This window comes from Macrobrachium nipponense, chromosome 8 (genome assembly GCF_015104395.2).
Source record: "Macrobrachium nipponense isolate FS-2020 chromosome 8, ASM1510439v2, whole genome shotgun sequence".
Taxonomy (NCBI): Eukaryota; Metazoa; Arthropoda; class Malacostraca; order Decapoda; family Palaemonidae; genus Macrobrachium; species Macrobrachium nipponense.
Window position 1 is genome coordinate 47,120,826 of NC_087203.1, and position 7,358 is coordinate 47,128,183.

Consider the following 7,358-nt stretch of genomic DNA (forward strand, 5'->3'; position numbering starts at 1 on the left):
ATGCAAACATAATGAATGAGACTTCTTAAAAGAACTCCTTGACTATAATGCCAGGGTGTTCGTTGACATGAACCAGTCTGGTCTTTTCTTTTACGGAAACACCGCAGATTGTCCGTTGACCTCGACTTTCTATAGTTTTATCAAGATAAAACTTGAGAGACCCGACAGGGCACAGGACTCTCTAATGCCCTTGCCCAATAATTTGTGCCATACCCTTGGTCTCCAAGCCTTCGGGTCAAGGGTTAGACAGGTTTTTCGTTCTTATCAAGAACGGAAGGCTTAGAGGACAGACCGCATTATGTCCTTTAAAGCTAAAACCTCTGATGATGGCTAAAAGCTCCCTATCCCCTCTTTGCCGTGGCGAAGTAGCGGTTAGAATGTTAGCCTTTCTGGTCACGTGTATTAAGTTCGCAGAAAGGATAGGTTCGAAATGCTTTGGCATCAGAAACTCAGAACTACGTCTAAGTTCCATGCCTGGAACTGCGATCCAGAGAATTTCAAGATCTCCTCAGACCTCACAAGTGTGAAGCTTTGTTGTTGACAGAACCGAATCTCTGAGGCCTAGATGGCCGTCACAACATATTTGCATATTCTACAATAGTTAGGACTTCTATCTTATCTCATACTTCATACGGAAAGATAGAACCATAAAGAAATTCACAGAGGTCGAGTTGGAGGAACAGTCATTTCCCTTCACTATCTCCAGAAACGGCCCGCACCGATTGAACACTGAAAATAGGCAGCACTGCTTTGCCTTGGCCAAGAGACTGCCATAATCTTGAAGATCTTATCGCTTCTCGATAGTCTGAACGCCTTCAGACTCCGAGAGGAGAGATATTAGAAACTTCACTAAGTGACGATGTTAGATTACACCGATTCTCTCGGGAAGGGTCTTTGGACAATTCTCTGAATTACCTGACCTCTGTGAATCCAACCTCTTAGAGGCCAACATGTGGTGACTAAAGCTAATCCTCTAGGATCATGAATAAGGGAACAACTTAAGAGGAAGCTCCTTCGTCTTCAACATTACGAAAAACTTAACGAAAGGACGCCCCTCAGTCTCTCCTCACTTTCGACATACTTCTAAAGTGAGGATTACTCAGAACGTCAGTAGTTCGTTGCCTTCGATCGAGAAGACCCGCACGGACGTGCACTAGTTTAATGCTAAGGTCACACATTCACGTATCAACGCACGCACGGCCACGCATGAGCGGAAATTGGTAGTTGGCAACAGCTCACGTCAGGAAAAAAAAAAAAAAAAAAAAAAAAAAAACCGTAAATGGTAACGTAAAAAAACAACTAAAACGGTAAAAAAATCGTAAACGTCCCAGGCGACGTGTCGTCCGGGTCTAAGCTCCCGCCCACTAGGCGCCGTAGCACACTCCAGTTTTTGAAATGTTCAAAACAAGTCGTGGGTGGTCACGCCAAATGTCTCCTGATACGTAGCTCCAGGCATTGCACGTGGGACCCACCCCGGTGACTGCTGCGGGGTACGCGCTAGGGTCACCTGCATTGTTCGCCGCATTGTTTTCTTTCCGCCGCGAAGCACGTGGGCCTCCTAATTGCGCTGCAGCCTACGGCGAAACCGATTCACACATTTACAACCCTATACGACATGGCAACGCTGTAGTGTGGTATAAAAGGTCAGGTCGGCGCCCTCGGGTCATCTGTTGGAAAAATCACTTGAAAATATGGCCACAGGATTATCCCAAGACATGACGGTCTCGGTTATTTCTTTCATTGACAATGGCGGATTTTGGAATAATCCTTTAGCACTGGCTCCTAATACGATTTCCACTTTCTCCGGACTTTTGACCGCTATCATCAATCAAACAATGAATTGGAATCTGTCAGAGGGATACAGGGTATCCCAGGCTCTATTCCCAAGGTAGTATTCCCAGCGTTCCGGTACAACAAAAATCTCAACCAGAAATCAACAAACCGGGTCCTTTTCGTCAACAGGATTCCGGCATCTACCGCCTATACGTCGTCTGTCACACCTGCTCCAGTAAGAAATTAATTTATGATTAGCAACGCAGGAACAGTAGAGGAGTTGGGGCCTGGTGTTATTGGTAAGGTTTCCTTTAGGCCATGAATAATCCCGGGTTGGACGAGTACTTATATGGACCCATGCAGTGCGAACCATTTGTGTGGGAGCAGGACTGATGGCTTCATAGCCCAGGGCTGTTTCTCTGTCTCAGGTGGCTGATCACGATTCAGAATATGGAGACAAGGTTTCAATAAAAGGCGAGTTGGGAAATGGATAAACGAAGAGAAAAATACTGGGGAAATTTCTGACGAAGAACAAATTGTTAGGAGTCGAGTAGTCGTTTTTGAAATAACCTTTACTGCTTAGGCCAAAAATAACAAAAGACTTCACTTGTAGACAGCAAACGTATAGTATAATCTGCTAGAATAACTTTCACACACACACACACGAGCACGGTATTCTCAGATTATGGAAGTGTCGAAGATATTTATTTCTTCTGAATAGCAGTCTTACAATACTGGTGTCACAAATAATGTAAATATCTAAGATGAATTCCTATATACATCTAAAAAATATTATCTTGAATAGGTAGAATTCCTATTTATTTTTAAGAATGTTTGATAAGTTATTAGATGTTATTCTATATCGCTTAAATATAAATCGCCCATAGTCAACAGTTTTTTATAAGTCTAAGTGTAATGTCTGAATGGTAAAATCGAAGCAAGACAATTCTAGTGCTAATCTTATATAAGAGCTCCCAAAGCGTTCATAAATCATAATTCCTAAAACTACGTATTGTATTCCTTGTCGACTGGTTACTTGGTTATTGCTATAAATATCATTCAGAAATGGGGTTAATATATAATCAGTGATGTGCTCATTTACAACCATTATTCTAATTGCGTCTACTGAAATGTTTTTGTTGTACAATTAGAAAGTATATATCTTGGTAAATCTCTCTCTCTATCTCTCTTCTCTCTCTCTCTCTCTCTCTCAATGATAATAAATCTCGATTTTTGTGTGGCATATAATTTTCAACTGTAATATTCAGCTGTGTTGTAGATGTCTTTCGCGGATTCAAACATAATAAAAATAAAAAAAAATTAAAAAAACTGTAGTAATGTGCTCATACCCCTGGCAAACAGCACAGCCCCACAACGGTGGGCGTGGTCTGACGTGAAGTTGATCGGCGTAAGCTTTTTTTTTTTTTTTTTTTCCAGGTAGACGTCCGACCTTGCTTTCTTTGCGCGTACATTTGCGGCGCAATTTACGTCGCTGGGCCTTACGTCCGTAGCCCGTGTCCTGTTTACCAGCTGCTCAAGGTCATTTCACCGCGATGATGCCCAAGATCCACATACGTGGGCATACGCCGTCGTGATACGTGAATGTGTGACCCCAGCATAACGAACCTCTTGAGGATCGTTACGTTCCGTGCCCAAGCCCATAACCAATTCTCTCTTCTTGAGCTATGAGAGAGCTGAGAAATTATCCGAGATGATTTGGGCCACTCGATCCAAACTCACCCTTCGAGGAAACTGACGAGCCGACCAATTTGGCTTCCAATTTCTTTCAGACAATGTGCCAGAACATCTGTTCCTCTGTCGATGTCTGGCACCCTCTCGCTATCACCGAGGTGATCCTCAAGCCGTTGAGAGAAAATAGAATTATTACAAGATCTTTGATGTTATTCCAATTTCTTCGTGAGGAAAAATTGTAGAGGTCTGAATTGCTGTTTATTCAGGGAAAACAAGCTTCTCCAGCGAGGAAATGGTCCCCAGCAAACTCATCCATTCCCTCACTCAGCCTGCTTCCTTCCCTACAAATAAGGCTGCGCTTTGCTAAGCGGAGAGCATTATTATAGTGCTATGCCGCGGTAGATTCGTACAGAATTCTGTTACCGTGCGGTAAACCCGCACCGAACAAGTATAAGAGATATCTTGTTGAAATTTTCTAAAATTTTCTAAGTAAACGGAAGGCATGTTCATTCATGATTACTAGAAATTTCCTCAACCCGAGGCTAAAATCCATGATTGTAGGGCAGAGAGAGGTAACAAACCGCGCATGACACCGAGCTAGCCGGTACTGCGTAGATCACAGTAACAGCAGCCTTGTTCATCGTCTCGCACTATCTGCCTGAGTTGCCAGCTACTCCTTTTACGAAGGGATAAGGTATGAAATTATCGGAGCAAAAGGAAACTCTCAAGCAGGCATATTTAAACGAAACAAAATTCGCTAAATACAGAATCTGAGTTGGTGTTGTCGTAACAATACCTGAATAGTTATTCTTACTCCGAAAACTCTTGGAAGGTTGAAGGGAGTGTCAAATAAATACATTAGAACAACAGTTCTTTCGGCTTCTATCCGCAGAAGGTAAATACGATATGCGTATATGACTTGACCCATGCGTTAGCAAAATTGACGCAAAGATAAACTACGTAAGTATTGTAGTAATTTGAAACATCGAATTCTCTACTACATCTTTCCTCGACGAGGAAGAGAGAAAACGAGGGAAAAGATGTCCACGTTCTAATGAATAGACTTTTAAAGACTCCTTGACTCTTTGCCAAGACCTTTGCCAAGAAAAGGGAGTAATATTCGAATAGAGATCATCAAGAGAGAACCGAGGATCGAAAAGGACCGTTCAATGTTCTTATGATATTGGGACATAAGGACTTCCTGGATCTAGTCTACAAGTCTTCTCTTACTCCCCGGATGAGCCTCTGAAAATGAATGAGAGCTCTTCCGGAATTTGTTAATGAGTTTATCCGCTTAAACGATAAAAAACGTTAAATCTATGTCAATGAGAACTACCCCATTTATGAGGGGTTCCCCACTTAAATGACAAAAAAACGTTTAGTATCTTGACCATGGGGAAAAACGTCCTTACTTGACAAACTATTAGCACTTTGCTAATAGGGGCAAAACCCTTTAACCTGACCGAAAGTCACCCAGGAATCCGAGTATATAATCTTCCCGATTCTCAGAGAAATCGATGAAGAGGAAAGAGGGATTGAAGAAAAAATTCGGGTATGTCTCTCCGCTAACTCCGAATCCTTTTTTAAAAATTTCTGTAAAGGAATGTCCTGAGGAGAGTCCTGAAAAAACCTCCTCTTTACGAGGCGTTTTAGAAAGCGTCAAGCGTCCTAAAATAAACGTCCTGAACAAGCAAATAAAGACGACCTTCTAAAAGTCTTTTCTCCTTTTCTCTCGCAAAGCGTCCTGCCTAAGCTTCCACCGAAGCGTCCCTGGCGAATGTTCCACAAAGCGTCCTCATAAGTGTCCCTGCCGAGCGTCCTGCTTAGCGTCCTTGGAAAGCGTGTCCTTGCTGAGCGTCCCGCATGGCTTAGCTACGAGCTTGTCTGAGCAGAGAAACACCAAGTCTTCTGAACGACGTTTCAGAGAGGAACTCGTTGAGCGCCCTGATGCATGCAAGGCCCGCCAAGAGGCGTCCTGGCGAGCGACCTTGCCAACATCTCAATGTTTATGACGAACCGCGTTTTGCGTATGACGTTGATATTTCAAGGGACGTCCTCATTGCGAGTCTCCATGGAGAGCCGCAAGCCGCTCCTGAAGTGTGTGAACACTAAGGAAGACTTATGGCTTTCGTCTTCAGACGGGCCTTAAAGACCTTCAAACCTTCTTACAAAGACAGTGGCCGCCTGTGCGACAACTTGCGTCTTAATAATGCAAGAAGCATCTCCAGAAACGCACTCAGCAAAAACAAAGGAACGCCGAGCGTCCGAAAGACACCCTTTCGCAGGTGCTTGCCGAGCGTCTGGAGAATGTCTCTACTTATAGGACGTCGAACACCTCCAAAAGCTTCCTCACTTCTAATTGCCCTTCTTATGCCGAACCAGAGACATTAGTTGTTTGACTGTGCAAAGCAGCTTGCCGGACGTCAAACTTATCAGCTTGCTTTTTCGAAGTAAGCGACGTTACATAACGTATAACGGAGCGCCATGAGGAGAGGAGACGAATACTGAGTTGCTCCTCCAAAAGGTGGAATCTAGAATGTCCTTGATTACCAAATTCTTTTGGAATGCTAGCGAGGTGAAACAGGCTCTAACTTCATGAGCGTTCACTCGCAGGAGGCTCAAATCATCTTCTCAATGGCACAGCTTCATCACTCTTCTGCAAGATGAATGAGCCTCCTTAATAATGTATAAACGAGCGTTCACTCGCAGGAGGCTCAAATCACTCTTCTGGTAAGATGAATGAGCCTCCTTAATAATGTATAAACGAGCGTTCACTCGCAGGAGGCTTCAAATCACTCTTCGAAAGATGAATGAGCCTCCTTAATATGTCCCTTAGGAAAAAAGCCAGCGCATCTTCGAAAAGTAAATGTGGTCTCTTTACTGTTTCATCCTCTCGTGACGAGAGAGAGGACGTGAAGCGTCCTCTTTCTCTAAAGCTTCTTTAGGAGGGCGCCGTCCTTCCGAGAGCTCCAACCCCTGTGTGGGGAGGACGCCTCGGAGGACGAGAAGCAATCCTTCAAGATTCGTGCACGTGCTTGATCTTCGGCAGCCTGGGAAGCGACAACAGGACTTGCCGAACGGAAGCCAGATCAGCATGAAAAAACCCGTAACCCTCCTTCGGCTTTTGACATGCCCTCTCCCTGAGTCCTGGGAGTCCGACAGAGGTCTAGGCCTAGAGGCGTTATGGGGCCGATCTGACGTTTCCCTCCTGACGAGAGAGAGGACGTGAAGCGTCCTCTTCTCTAAAGCTTCTTAGAGGGCGCGAGTCCTTCCGAGAGCTCCAACCCTTGCGCGGGGAGGACGCCTCGGATGACGAGAAGCAATCCTTCAAGATTCGTGCACGTGCACGATCTTTAGCAGCCTGGGAAGCGTCAAACAGGTTCTGCCGAAGGGACGCCAGATCGTGGGGAGCCCCCGTAACCCTCTTGCGGCTTTCGACATGCCCTCTCCCTGAGGTCCTGGGAGTCCGACAGAGGTCCAGGCCTAGAGGCATTATGGGGCCGATCTGACGCCCCCTCCACAACACAAGGGGCACAACACTTCACAACACTGATTGGAGAGCGAGCACTTTAGTCTAAGATTACTTGATGTAAATCCTCTAGCAGACACTTCTTCTAGGCCCGTAAAGCCATACCACAGGGTTAGGCAAAATAAAATCTACAGGAGGTTAGAAGGTTCATTATTTCTAACTTCTGTTTACTGTGGAGGAAAACTCCTGATTCTAACCCGCTCTAAAATGCGTACATGAATCCTACTTCTTCCGTAATCAGTCACACATTACACTTATTACATTGAACTTATGCAAAGAAAACATGTAAACGTCATATATACTAAGCGAGTGTCTACCGAAAGTTCCGGTAGCCTCACCTTACCCCATGCAGACACAAAGTCTG